This window comes from Acinonyx jubatus, chromosome A3, assembly GCF_027475565.1.
Source record: "Acinonyx jubatus isolate Ajub_Pintada_27869175 chromosome A3, VMU_Ajub_asm_v1.0, whole genome shotgun sequence".
Taxonomy (NCBI): domain Eukaryota; kingdom Metazoa; phylum Chordata; class Mammalia; order Carnivora; family Felidae; genus Acinonyx; species Acinonyx jubatus.
In genome coordinates, this window is record NC_069388.1 from 84356543 (window position 1) to 84372052 (window position 15510).

Genomic DNA, 15510 nt, shown 5'->3' on the forward strand with positions numbered 1-15510 from the left:
CTTTTCTCTGAGGTCTCTCTCCTTGGCCCCCAGAGGCCACCCTCTCCCTGGGTCCTCACATGGCCTTTCCTCTGTGTCTGTCTGTGTTCTGACATTTTCTACTTATAAGGACACCAGTCATATTGGATTAATGTCCAATGACCCGTATGACCTCATTTTACCTTAATCACCTCTTAAAGCCTTGTCTGCGAATGCAGTCACATTTTGAAGTACTGGAGGTTAAGATACCAACGTGAATGGGGAGGAAGGCGCAATTCAGCCCACAATACTTGGTAACATTTAAAAAGTATCATCACTTAGATCTCCAATGAAGAGAGATCCTTATCTCTCACAATTTCTGCAAATCAGTAAAAATTTCAATATGTTCATAACTAGAAACTGTTATTGTTGCATTTTGTTTAAAATTTTCTACACAGAAGATCAGTAGGAGTAGAACTCTAAAATCTTGCTGACCCATGTGTGCTGTGAAAAGGGCACTGAATGGGGGTCAGGAAACCTGGCTTTAAATGATGATAAACAGAATTTTTATTAGATTATTTATTAAACTATTATTATTAATACTTTTATTGGTTAGCTGTAATGAGGCGGTATCTAACTTGGCCCAGGAACCCTGAATGCTGAACTTATACTTACCCAGTTCTTACTGTGGTAGGTTTGTGGGGATGTGCCAGACAAGAGCACATTCTTTATTTCTACCAAAGTTTTGGCCCAAACTACGGTTTAATCCCCCTGTGTCCTGGGCTGGACATCATGGCAGCACCAGGCCCTTGGTCCCTGGGCTAGAGGTGGGTTTGCAGCCTGTACTCTGAGAAGGCTGGGCGGCCTCCTTGGCCCCTTCCTGCTCCCTGCTCCCCACCTCTGCCAATCTCACCACCCTGACACTGAGAAAAAGCAGACCTATGAAGAAGCATCAACAAGAAAAGGAGGGGGTAGGGGAAGTACTTTTCTTAATCCCTGAGTGGAGCTTTCCTAAGCCACTCATTGCAGACCCCCCCAGCAGCCCTACCTATCTCCCTGCTGGTGGAAGGCAGGGCTAGCCTAGTTGTGTGTGTGTGTGTGTGTGTGTGTGCCAACTCCACATGTCTTGATTCTGAACAGTCCCCATAAAAAGAAGGGAAGAGAGGGGAGGTGGTAGGGGTACGTTGACTTTATACTTTACTCCTAGTAGCTTTGGCTTTGGGGGTCAACAATGGAAGTGACATTCATAAAAGCCTGGAGCCATTCATTGTTCCCTGAAGCTCTATAGAAAACTGCCAACATTTGGGAAAATGTCCACAGAAAAGTGAAGGCGGCATTTTTGAATATTTCTGATAGACCATCAGCCTAGCTGGTAAACTGAGTAAGAACGAGGGAAGAAACAAATGGCCAGTCAGGCAAGGGTGGTGGCCTCCTCTTGCCACTAGTGGGAGCTCTAGGTTCATGTCTCTCCATGAACCGGAGGAGAGTTGGAGCTCAGGGTGAAAATAATTTTGGTGGGCCTAGAAAGAGGGGGTGAGAAGCTCAGGTCAAAATTCTCCTCTGCAGCATTGTCTTCTGCGAGTCATTACTGCACACAAGTAGTTTGGTAAGAGATACCTGGGGACTTCCTTCTCCTCTTCAGCTCCTTATACATTGTGAATTTAAAAACTACAGACCTAGAGAAGAGGGCAAGAGCCTAGTGTACAAGGGCTCGAGATGCCAGACAGCCTGCTTCCAGGATGTAAGCTTTAGCCTGTCCAGGACCTGGACAAAAGGCATCCATCCTAAGAGGCCCAGACATGCACCCTGGCCAGACCTGTAGACTTGTTTCAAAAGCCTTGTTGAAATAGTGATTATTCCCCTCTGAATGTCTTCCCTGAGAACCAGGGGTAATGAGATAATGCTGAGGTAGGTGGAGTATCCTTGACCCCACCAGATGCATCTTACTAAAGCTGACATTGCTATTTTTAATTTCCTAGTTCTAGGCACACCAGTTTTCTTCTCTGTCCAAGTCATTGTTTAGGACAGATGGTGCTGAGTACAACTGTAGGTTTGTAGCTGCCAAAGGAAATACCTGCTGGAATCAAATGAGGACAGAGTCTCCTCTCAGGTCTGAACACAAGGCCCAGCCAGGAACAGGCTGGTTTCACTTCACTGCGCTTGGTTTGTAATAATGGACTTTTTGGTAAGATTCTTTGATTAATGTTGGTCTCATCCAGTAACGTGTAAGAATCATGGGGCACAGACTGTATCCATCTGGTTCATGCATTAGATCCAGTGCTGGCAGAGTACCTGGCACATGGCAACTGACCCAACTGGTGGTTCCCAAACTGTGTGCTGAGGCACCCTGCCCTCGGAGCTGCAAGAAATCCACAGGGCACCACAATATCTTACCTGTCTGAGGGAAACACAGTGATCCTCAACATCTGTGGGACCCAGAGCGACTGCCAGCTGGAGGTAGTGCACAGTTTCAATGTCATATCATCTGCATTCCTTTCAATGACATCAATGACATCATTTTTGAACCTTGGTTTTTGGCTGTTGCTGTGACAAAATGCGAGAGTTGCACAAAATCAGTGTGGAACAGCAAACGGGGGTGGTGGGTCCGAGCTCATGCCAAGGTTTCGGAAAGCAGACAGTGCCCAACAAGAGCACAGCCCACTAGTAATTGTGGTGATTTAAAAGTGAAATTAAAAATAGTATTGTTTTTGTTCCAATGTATGAGCATTTTTTTCCCAAACAGCTACTGCATTATTAGATAAATAAATAAATGCTTACTAGTTTGTTTGTACTTAACTACTCAATAAATGGTGCCATTAGGTAGTTCTTTTGGCCCAGGGACACGGAGAACCACTTACTGAGAAACTAATAGCACCGTGAACTGAGAAGGTCTGGGAACCTCTGGCTTGGTCAGGATTGGTTGATTGACTGATGGCCTCGGGATTGCAGTCCTGTGTCTACAAAACAACTCAAAATGAACAAAAAGACACTGTCAGAGAAAAAGGGTCCTGAACTCTTTCCTCCCAGAGGAGAAGAGACTTCTGTCGCTGAGCTCTCTCTTTGAGCAACTCCCTGTTTATTGAACACTTAACTATTAGCCAGGCCCTAAGCTTTTACTTATTTGTTTTTAACTTGACCTCCCTTTATCCTCGCACAGTCTTCTGAGGGTGATTGTTGCTCCTATTTGCATAGGAGGAAAAGGGCACAGAGGTGGTAAGTGGTAGACAGAGACTCAGAAGCTGGTTTGCTTTATACCAAAACTCATTCTCTTAATAATCATCATAACAAGGATGATGGTGGTAAATCTTGACAACTTATCTTGCATGATTAGCTATCATTTTGACTAATTGTATTTTTTTATTACTAGTGCTAAAATGTAAGCTTTAGCGGTACATTAGACGTGGTATAACCAGTTTATGTGGAGTATTCCATTTAATAATAAAATCTTAAGAAGTAGGTATTATTAGGACAATGACTCCTATTTCACTAAGCAATAATACACGAGCAAACAAGAAACAAAGGAGGTTTGGCGAGGCCACATGCTTAGCCCAGCATCGCACCCTGTTGCAGGTGCAACCAGCTTTTAAATTCAGACTGAGTGTGCTCTGTGCTAACAAAGCAAAATATGAGGAACTTCTGGTGCGAATTTGGTTACCAGACAGAGAAATTAACTAGAGGCAAGTAGTAGCTACTCATGTCAAGAGTGGGGGATAGAGAAGTAAGATTCATTAAATTCTAGTATTTTGACATAGTTCTGTGTGCTGCAGTCCCAAATGAGCTGGAAGTCTCAAGAAATATGAAGGCAAGGGAAGTCAAAGTTCTCTTCTTAAGAGTTCAGTGGCTCTTTCAGAATTGTAGAGATATCTGGGAGCACACGGCACTTAATCTCAGCACCAGGGCACTTAATCTACGTAGAGACTTCTTTGTTCTGGGAGAGTGATTTGTGTTGAAGTGACCAGGTAAGACCAATGAGCTGGGCATCCTTGGGGCCTGTCCTCATCCCACCTTCTTCTACAATCTCCTGTGCAGTACCTTAAATGACAGCTATACTAAGAAAAAAGTACATAGAAAAAAATCATGTCTACTCCATGGTGACAAACAATATTTCTCTTTGCTGGAGGAAATATTGAGGAAACAATCATTTCCTGAGTTCGTCATCCGCACCTAAATAGGTAAGTGGAGGTGAGATCGTAGATCGATAGGGTATGGAGCGTGGGGCTGGAGTGAGCCTCACAATTACACCAACACTGGTTACAGGATAGGCTCCTTGGGCCTGGCCCCTGCTCTAAAACCTAGAATGGAATGCCCAAGGGTGTTTCCAGTAGTTTTAGAAGGAAGGGATTTTAAAGACAACATGTTTTGTCTCAAAGCTCTGAACAGCCAGTACTCTCCAAGAAGCGTGCCGCCCTTGCCACTTCAGATGCCATCACACCAAAAAAGCCTTTTGCAAGGTTTCCACCTAAACATTTGTGTGTGTGTGTGTGTGTGTGTGTGTGTGTGTATCATATTAATGATATTGGTTGGCATGAAATAAGAGTTTTCCACAACAAAAAAATACAGATAATTAGCTTTTGGAAAGATATGCAGTAAAGCAGCTCTGGATTGAATTCTAGGCATTTTTCACTATTATGCATGTGCAGGGCATGTTATTATTTATTCTAGCTAATATTTTTGGAGCACCTCGTGAAAGCCAGGCCCTGTGATGGAGATGAGAAAGCAAGGTCCTTGCCCTCACCCAAGGGTCCTTCCAAGGGGAGAGAGATGGATGCTAGAAAGCTAACAAAAGAACTGCAGATGATGACTAATGCTACAAAAGAAGTAAATAGGGTACTCTGCAAGGGAATAAACGGATTTTCAGAGTGAGCCCTAAGAAGGGCATTCTGTCAAAGGAGACAGCAGAGACAAGTTTCCTGGTAGGTATGGGATGAAATGATTAAAAGAACAGTCCTTGTGAGACAGATCAACAGGACAAGTACTGTCATGGAAACATGTACAGGTTGCAGATAGGCCACACAAAAAAGAAGAACCCAACACCAAATGTGGGGGAGCCACCCAGGGATGATGGCACTTGAATGGTAGTCTTTTGGTGGGTAGGTTAAGGGTGGTTCAAGGTGGAGAAGATGACACATGCAAAGCAGAGCAATCAATTAATTCAGAAACCAGCCATCCATCTGGCTGGATGGTTCTAGGTCCCAGAAGGAGTAAGGAAGATTGGATTGAAATAAAGGTGGCAGTATTTCATGCCAATTAATCAAAATTTACATCTCTGAAGAGACCATTCACAGTTCTATGCCCTTACTTCCCAGCCCAGACTTTTAAAAATTGGCCACTGAGTAAACTGGTGCAAGTCTGGAATTTCAAGGCTTTATTTTCCCTTTCTGCTAATTGCCTGGTGCCAGCCAGATTTTTTTCTTTCTTTGATTCCACTGTCATCTCTCTTCACTCTGCCTGTGGTGATGCAGCTGGAAAAGTCACATGGTCAGATGAGGAATTCTGGGGAATAAATGATTACCTTAAGTAAGTCCAAGAGCAAGTACAGTCAGTGAAAGTGAGGCAGAGAGAGCACTAAAAGAGTGGACAGCTCAGCCAAGTGGCTAGAAGGGCAGACCAGGCAGAATCCCTTACAAAATAAGAACTAAATACAGTAAAACCTTGGACTGCAAGTAGCTTGTTCTGCGAGTGTTCTGCAAGACAAACAAACATTTTAATAAATTTTAACTGGATTAATGAGCCATGTCTTCCAATATGAGTAGTTATGTGAGTAGCCTAATGTCACATGATCACAACTGAGCCAATGATTCTTAAAATTCACTTTAATATACAAGTGCTTTGGATTACAAGCATGATTTCATAACAAATTATGCTCACAAACCAAGGTTTTACTATACATCTATTTCTATCTGCCCATGTCACACATCACAGATCTACTTGGTTTGACATCTTCTGTTTCTAAAAAATTGTTCACAAGTGTCCATTTTTCTATCAAGATTGACAAGTGCCCACATATTTTTTTTAATGTTTATTTATCTATTTTGAGAGAGAGAGAGCATGAGCAGGGGAGAGGGAGGGACAGAGAGAGAGAGAGAGACAGAGAGAGAATCCCAAGCAGGCTTTGCACTGTTAGCACAGAGCCCGACACAGGGCCAGAACCCACAAACCGTGAGATCATGACCTGAGCCAAAATCAAGAGTCAGACACTTAATGGACTGAGCCACCCAGACACCCCTCCCACTTATTTCTATTACATTTTCACGGATATGTTCCACCTCCTGTCACCTCACCAGCAGAGCCAAGCCTGATAATGCTAGAACCCCTGCCTCCTCTGGGATCATGGTCAGAGATGAATCTTTAACTGAGGCTGGGCCAAGTCCAGTGGCTTGACCTGTCTTTCCCACTGAGACTGCCATAACCACTACCTTACTTGACCCAAAGGCCACAGGCACTGTGGTCATTTATCAAGAGAGAGGATCTAGGGTCCCTACCCCAGGATCTTGGGTAAAGAGCCAGGTAGCTGACTATGAACAGAACATACTTCCAGGGGTAATTGGCAGTTTCCCCGTATAGGTCTCCAGCCCTGACCTGTCTCCAATCTCTGCATTCATATTTCTAATTGCTGGACACACACATCACAGCAGTGGGGATCTCACACTCAATATTTTAAGACTGGAGCTCTTGTTTTTCCCCTGCATATATCCTCCTCTCTTTCATCATTCTTAGTTAACAGTGTCCCCATTCAGGCAGTCATCCAAGCTACAAAACACTGAACTGTTTGGGGTTCTCCACACCCTGATCTCTATTCCCACCACATCCATTCCCTCACCAAGCTTAGGTGACTCTCTTCCTCAAAATATTTCTGGAATTCATCCTTTACTCTTCTCAAGCACTTTTGCTGACTTACATCAGGTATCCCCTCCCCCTTTTTTTTAAATCGACTTCCTTGCTGGACTCCTTACCTCAAATAATTCTCAGCTAGGAAATAAGACAATCCTGGGCATCAGTGACCTTGGTGGTAAGACATGGCCAAATAGCCTGAGTCACAGTGAGGGGCCACTGGGTCTGAAGAGTCAGTGACCTGCATCTGTTTTAGCTTCTGGAAGTAGGCAGCAGGAGACACTGGCCTGTTTCTGGTATGAAGTGAGTTGCTGATATTCTGCCAGGCCAAGCACCGTTGTTTCTGGATTGGAGCAGAGTAAGCCAGGCATCTTCAATGACTACTTTGCTTGGCTTGGGAAATTGAATTCTGTTTTAATTAAACACTATTTATTTCCTACCATGTTCTAGGTTCTGGTCAAGGCATCAGAGATATCAGGTATTGAGACCAACATGAACCACGCCTCACAGAGAAAACTGACAGCGTAGCTGGGAAGGCAGACATGAACCAAGTGTATTGAAGGCTACAAGTTAGGAGCGCAGGTTTCAATAAAGCATAAAACTGGAGGATTTCTCTCAGTCTGGAAGTTCAGGGAAGCCTTTCTTGGGGACAAAGTAAGAAAAGGTAAAAGATTATGTAGTTAGGTGGAAACGGGAGGAATTTTGTCCAACAGAGACAAGAGAGACAATGTTCTTATTCATCCCATTTCAAAATACAATGGATTTTGGTAACATATAGAAACATGGGGCACATGGCCACAGTCTAGCTGCTTCTTTGAGACACTTGGTTTTAGCATCACTATGGTGTTCTCAAATATTTCCACTGACATATCTCTAAGGCCTTTGTAAGCTACATTTTTTGATAAACTGTGCACATAGCTGCATGGCTCAAGGGGAGCACATGGACCCCAATTTCAAGAACCCTGGAGCAAGTAGTAAAAAGGGTTATGGTTTGGACGTTCTTGGCTCAGTCTTGGTATGAAAGTGATTTCTGACCAGGACATTTTCATGTCAAAAAAATAATAGATTTCAACTAGATGAATTCTGAGGCCATCTCCAGTCCTGCAAATATATAAATTTATACATGTACAGAGCTGGAAGAGACCCTCAACTTGAAGACACCCTAAATGCATCTTGCCCATTAAGTACTTAAATTGGTCATTAGTAGTATCTTGAGGAAAGAGTAGCTAAGTGTCTGGGCCACTCAAAACAGACATGAGAAATACAGACCGAGAAGCTTTACTCAAGAGTGTTTATTCAGAGACACACATGCACAAACATACAGAAGCTTTGCTGTGAGATCACCTTCCTCTTATCTCTGCAACACAGATGGAATATACACATCTGTCAGAATTCTTCTCTCAGGACTCCGTGAGCCAGCCGGAAGTCAGATTGCAGATAGGTCCACAGTCAACCCAAGAGGTAGGTGCCTTTGCTTTCTTATCTCTTCACCACCCTCATTTCTCTGGTGATGTGAAAGTGTAAATTCTCTGGAGCCCAGGGGGAGGTTCTGCAAAGAGCAGAGTGTGCAAATGTAAATCAATTTCCGTCTTTCTGGAGGAGGAAGAGGAAGACAGTCGACCTCCAGGATTCCCCTCCAAACCTTTTCCAATGCTTACTGTGGAAAAGTCCTGGCAAGGTGGTCTCCCTGTTAAATCTGGAATTTTCTTCTCACTGGTCATTTGCGAAGCCAAACATCTTGGGAGTTCCATTTTGGTCTGTTTCTGTGGGATTTTCATTGCCAGCAGAGACAATTTCAGATCAGCCCCATTTAAACGTGTGTGCTCCAATCCCCCCAAATTCTGGTGCACCAGCTCTACTGGGCTTTGGGAAATGTCCCTGCCTTTACTTAGCGTGGACATCAGGAAAGCAGCCTGAGATCTCTTCACTGAAACCATCCAGGGTTATAAACATGGAGTTTCCCCCTTTAACTGTGCATGCATTCACATGAAAGTATGATAAAGTCAGCTTTATAGTCAGCCTTATGAGAAAAGAATGGAAAAATGTAACAAGGAAAGGTAAACAAAAGTTTTTGTTCAGAGGGGGATTTTCAGCAGAGGGCAGTGGGCTTCCTGCCTTTACTTATTAACACTATCAGTTGACATGTATTGCTTCCTTACCCACTGGCACACGCTGTTCCAAATACTTCGTAGACGTTAGCACACTTAATTCTCACAGTAGGTCTATAAGGTGGGTGCTTTATTTTTCTTGTTTGGCAAATGAGGGAACTCAGGCATAGAGAGTTTAAGTAACAGGCAGGCAGGCTGGCTCTGGCACTCAGGCTTTTAGTCACTTCACGCACTGCCCTTTCAGGAGCAGAAAGAAGGCAGTGTTGGCTGAGGGATGTTTATGTGGCTGTCTACAGGTTCCCCAAAGTTTGGTAGTCTAGGGAATCTTAGCTCTCTCTTCCCGCCCCTCTGGTCAGCTGCACAAGTGATTGTACAACACACTATCAACTATTAAAGATTTTAAGAATTCTTAGTTTGTAAAAATGCGGCAGGAGAATGTGAATATCTTTCCTACCCCTCTTTCCCCTTCCTACCCCCACTCTCACTCCTCTAATTATGTTACCTTCCACAATGATCTGAACAGGCTATTAAAATGTCTCCATTTTTTTAACTGAAAATTTGTTAGGAGGTCAGATTTTCTTCATCCCTTCAACCAGAACAACATATGGTAATGGACTGAATGCAGAAGCAGATAGGACAACCCAGTTGTCTTTTATTAAACCAGACATTGAAGACATTTGTAAAATTGTGAAGCAATGCCAATCTTCCCATGATGTCAATTTTGTTTGGGAAAATATATCTATTATTCACAAAATACATTCTTTTATATTAACATACAATGAGTTTATTAATTTTGAAATGGATCAATGAATATATGTTTAAATTTTTTCAGTTAAAATTTTAATATAGTAAATATAAATAGATATAACCCACATAAAGTTCTTTATAATTTTCAAACATGCAAAGGGGTCTTGAGGATAAAACATTTGAGAACAGCTGCCCAAGATCATACTCCTTTGACTAAATCTGATTCTCCTGGGTAAGACCAGAGACTCTTTCTTAAAAAAATATTGCTCAGATGATTCTGATGTAGCCTGAGAACAATTGGAATAGAATGCCTCTTTGTTGGAGAAAGTCCCATCTTAATGTTGAGCTGTAGGAACAATGCCAGAATCAAGATCAGGCTTTAACAGTTTACTGGGACTCTAAAGATGCTGCTGACTTTGCATCACCAAGGAGCAGAGGTACCCCCCAGCACTGGAGAGCAAGGAATTACCCAACCCAACTCCTGATTCTTCTTAACCAAGAGAAGTAGCTGACAGTCAAAATGAGCCTCAAGAGGAACAGTTCCAGCTCTGGACACAATTGCCAGAGTATGGGCTTGGTAGGAATCAGGGGGATTGCAACTCTCCCGTGTTTCCAACCTCAAGGCCAGAGGAGTAGATTGTGGGCCAAATTTGGCTCACAGATATGCATCATTTGTACTTCCCAGAATGTAGACACTTTCTGGAGTCAGATGGAAACATTCAAAAAATTTTAAATTCCAGATTCCTAGTTTGCCTTAAAAATTGGAAGATCTGGTATACATGGGCCTAAACCCCACCATGGCAACAGTTGCCTGGAACTGTACTGGTACTGTTGCCAACAGGTAGAACCTAAGCCCTCCACATCCTCCAGGCCACCTCACTGCTTATGTCACTTGCTTGGCCCCTCAGGTTGCCAGCCCTCCTCCAGAAAGCTCAAAGAGAATGATGGGATACTTTGGTGGTCTAAGAAGAAGACAAGGACTAGCGCTGTACCAGTCCCTATGCCGTACTTGTCCAGAATGACAAGATGGCCACACAAACTCAGGGTGGCAGAGCACAGTCTAAAATCTGGCACTAGAACTTGAGGTTGATCTAATATGTGTGGTGTAAGGGTTAGAGGCCAACAGTTTAACCTTTCTATTACTGATTTTCTTTTTTTTTTTTTTTTTTTTTTTTTTAGAGAAAGAGAGCATGAGGTGGGGAAGGGCAGAGAGGGAGAGAGAGAATCTTAAGCAGGCTCCATGCCCAGCAGGGAGCCCAAAGCTGGGCTTGGTCTCACAACTGTGAGATCATGACCTGAGCAGAAGTCCAGAGTTGGGTGCTTAACCAACTGAGCCACCCAGGTGTCCCTTAATAAATAATAATAATCAATAATAATTGATTTTAAGTTATTGTGGTAGTTATAGCACTAGTAATAGCTCTAAAGGGCTCAGATTAGCTGTATGGATTAATTGCATCTTATTTGTGAATGTAAGAGCTCAGAGAAACCAGTATTCTCTATTTAGTGTCTTTTTGACATGAAAAGAGCAGTTATAATATACCCCTTAGTATCCTCTTTCTAGAAATCTCTTGCTCTGTTGCTTCATTTTCATCTTCGGCCTTTGTCAATCCAGTTCAGAAAAGCCACCTCCTCAAGTGTCAGCTGTGGATCCAAACACATCTACCAAAGATAAGTTGTTGTCATGGCAAAACACAACAAACCTAAAGGTGATGCATCACGGGACTTGGTTACCGTACTTGCCCCGTGAATCCACACTGCCTCCAACCTTTACTTAACTCCACATGTAGCTTTTCAACACCATGCTCCTGGGTTGTTTCAGAAGCACTTTGCTTCTCACTTTGCAACCCCTCAAGCCAATGGCATTCGACCACATTATGGAGATCCGTACTCTAAATAATAATGCTTGGCAATATTTACTTGTTAAAATCTGGCTTTTGTTCAAATACATTCATAAAAGCTTGGAAAATACAGAAGATAGTCTATTAGGATCTGGAATTTTTTGTTTGTTTTCTGCTTGTTAAAAACAACAACAACCAAGTATTGAGGCAAATCTTAGGATTAAAAGTTTGCTAAAAACATCTTGTTCGCGTGAGGTTGAATCCTGATATAAGAAGTTACAGTGTCTAGGTCTTAATGATTAATTCTTCCATTGACTAACTAGTTGATTTTAGTTAACTTGATTTTTCTGTTATTCCTTTGTCCAAACAGCAAGAATTCCAAATTAGAATTTTTTTTTACATCTAGTAAACAAAAAGAACCAAAAGAGGCCTACAGCTCTAGATTAAACATAATGCTTACCATGTAGAGACACCAAGGTTTTAAAACCTATCACAATTTGACTTGATTTCAGAAAATATTTTCCTATGAGGGAAATATTTTCCATGCCTACATGTATGCAAAACATGATTTGTGACTGTGAATTCATTTGGACTGTCTCTGCATTTTGGAATTAAGGGGAGAGAAGCGTGCCTGCCCTAGACTTGAAGTTGAATAAGAGTTGCTTCAAACTGTGCCTGGCAGAGAACTTGATAGGCTATTCCTAGGTTGTGAGGAGGGAGATCAAGGACTCAAGTCTGAGCCCCACCCAGGAAATCCAAGTTCAGGAGCCATGATGGTGACTCCCTCTGGTGGAGGAGCATAGAAGTTACTGTTGAGCACCAATGGGCTGGCTCTCTCAGGGCTAACAGGGCAAGGAATTAAGAAGTATCCCATGGACCCAGGAAGGGCAGTGCACAGAAGAGAGAGAATCAGTTTAGAGATTTCTTAGATACTATTGATGGGGGTTTTCTAGGATGTCTGAAAAAATCATCAACATACCTCTATTCAGAAGATGGGTCTAATTCCCATCCCACTAATCATGAGCTGGCCTTAGTGACTCACTCCTACCAAATAGAATGTGGCAGAGGTGATAGCTACATGTCTTTCAAAGCTAGATAATAAAAGACAAAGCAACTTCTGCCTCACTATCACTCTTGGGACAGGCACTCTGGAAACCTTCTGCGACCATACAAGAAGTCCAGTTACCCAGAGGTAGCCATGTAAAGAGACAGAGAAGTGAGAGAGACTCAAAGAGCCACTGGCCAAGTGCCACCCCTGTGAGTGAGGAAGGCTTCCACTTACTGTTACTGCTCTGAGCACTGTTGGGTATGGTTTGTTACCCAGGGACAGATAATGGGAACATCCTTCAGTAAGACCACCTAAAGACATGATGGAACATTACCACAGGAGAACCCGGGGTCGATTCCTGGTTCCCTGGGCATTGTAGGAGGAGTAAGCAACCAGCTCCCAGGTCATAGGGACTGCAGACTGAGAGGCAATTGCAAAATTGGAGATTTTCAAAGAACTTAGAAGAGAAAGTGAGACTTTAAACTTCTTCCAGGCCCAGCATGAAATTGGTTTATGATGGTCTGAGTCAGGAAAAAACTTTCGTATTCCCTCCACGTCTTCTTCCTTTGGCTGTTTCACTAAGCTAGGCCAAACGTTCCCTTGCTGAAAAAACATGTCCGTAATTTTGAGACGGAAAAACCATTTCTGAGCAAGATGCATAAAACCAAGAAGCCACAAAGGAAAAGACCACATAAAACTGTAAAACTTTTGAGTAGCAAAACACAATATATTTGAAAAGTCAATAGATGAGCAACAAATGGGAAAACAATTGACAGTATATAATGAATTGATTGCACACAATATATATGGCATAACATGTGCCAATGAATCAGTGAGAAGAATATGAACAATGGGTGAAAGTCAGGAAATCTACTGATAGAATGAAGAGAATTAGTCATGAAATATACACAAATATATTTAGACTCACCAATCATTACAGAAATAAATTTAAATTTATTCATATTTATTGTACTTAGCATCTGTATTAGTCTTCTAGGGCTGCTGTAACCTAGCACCACAAACTGGGTGGCTTGGAAAACAGAAATTTATTGTATCACTGTTGTGGAAGCTAGAAGTCTGAGATCAAGGTGTTGGAAAGGTTCGTTCCTTCTGAGAGCTGCGATATAAGATCTCGTCCATGCCTCTCTCCTAATTTCTGGTGGCCTGCTGACAACCACCAGAACTCCTTGGCTTGGTGATACACCATGCTGACCTCTGCCTTTATCTTCACATGGCGTTCACCCTGTGTTCATGTCTGTCTCTGTGTCCAAATCTGCCTTATTTCATAAGGACCCCAGTCATATTGGGTCAGGGCCTGCCCTGAAGACCACATTTTAACCGACTACTTCTTTGAAGACCCTATTTCCAAATAAGTTCACATTCTGAGGTACTAAGGGTGAGGGCTTCAATGTATGAACTTGGGGGACAAAATTCAACCATAGCAGCATCCATTAAGAAAAGGGGTAGTGTTGTGGCACCTGGGTGGCTCAGTCAGTTAAGCATCCAGCTGTTGGTTTAGACCCAGATCATGATCTCATGGTTCGTGAGTTCAAACCCCGCATTGGGCTCTGCACTGACAGTGCAGAGTCTGCTTGGGATTCTATCTCTGTCCCTCCGTCTCTGCCCCTCCCCTGCTCCCCCTCTCTGTTTCTCTCTCAAAAATAAATAAATAAAAACTTTTTTAAAAATTTTAAAAAAAGGGGCGCCTGGGTGGCGCAGTCGGTTAAGCTTCCGACTTCAGCCAGGTCACGATCTCGCGGTCCGTGAGTTCGAGCCCCGCATCGGGCTCTGGGCTGATGGCTCAGGGCCTGGAGCCTGTTTCCGATTCTGTGTCTCCCTCTCTCTCTGCCCCTCCCCCGTTCATGCTCTGTCTCTCTCTGTCCCAAAAATAAATAAAAAACGTTGAAAAAAAAAATTTTTTTTTAAATTAAAAAAAAAGAAAAGGGGTAATGTTGAATGTTGGAAACTGTATAGAAACAGTACTCTTGTATACAGCTGGTGGGGTATAATTTGTGTAACATTTTGTAGATGAACTTGCTAGTATCTCTCAGGATGATATATTTTAAACGTGCATGTCTTTTCTCCAGCTTTCATGTAATGAATATAACAAAATCTGAAACAGGCAAAGTCACCATGAAAAAGAGAACCTTTAAAGGTAAGATCTGGGGGGAAATGGGGGAGGAGGGCGTGTTAGGTAATGCTACTGTTTTTGGTATAGCATGTATCATGCTCAAGTAGATTTCAACTTCCAACCTCAAAGCTGTTCTTTAACAATGAACTCTGCCAGGCATGATTTGTGGTCCATGTGGGAACAGAAGGACAGTTACTTTATTTTCCTCTGACTCTTTCCACTCCTGTAACCTGCTGAGCAACATCTGGCTAAGGCTGAAATTTGAATTTCAGAAAAACAATGATCCTGTTTTCAGTATAAATATGTCCCACGCAATATTTGAGACATACTTATACCAAACAAGTTATTCATTGCTTATCTTAGACTCAAAATTCACTGGACACCTATATTTCGTCTGGCAACCTGATACTTGGCTCCATACTGCATGAAGCAGGTGGGCATGGCCCTTGGGAGCTAGGATGCTGTGATGTGATTCCACTATATATCCCTTATTTGGGCAAGGTCGCAGTTCTGCTTTTGCAGGAACTTTATAAAAAAACAAAGAATGAAACATGTGACAGTTGCAGCAAAAGATGTACCAGGAGCTGGCCTCATGTAAATATTATGTTAATTAAAACAGATGAGTCCACTGCATAAACAAAACAACTGCAGGGGGCTGGTTTTCGTTCTGTCTGGGTTTCTTAATATAGTAACTCAGTTCCCCTCTTGTTCGCACTCTTTCCTTATCAAGCATTGAACTGGGGTATAAGGAAGTTTAAATTACCAGGGATTGGAGATCTGTTTTCTAAACAGTTGAAACAGATGGTTGATTGCCTGAAAAGCATTCTTTTCGGGGAATGGAGGGTTGAG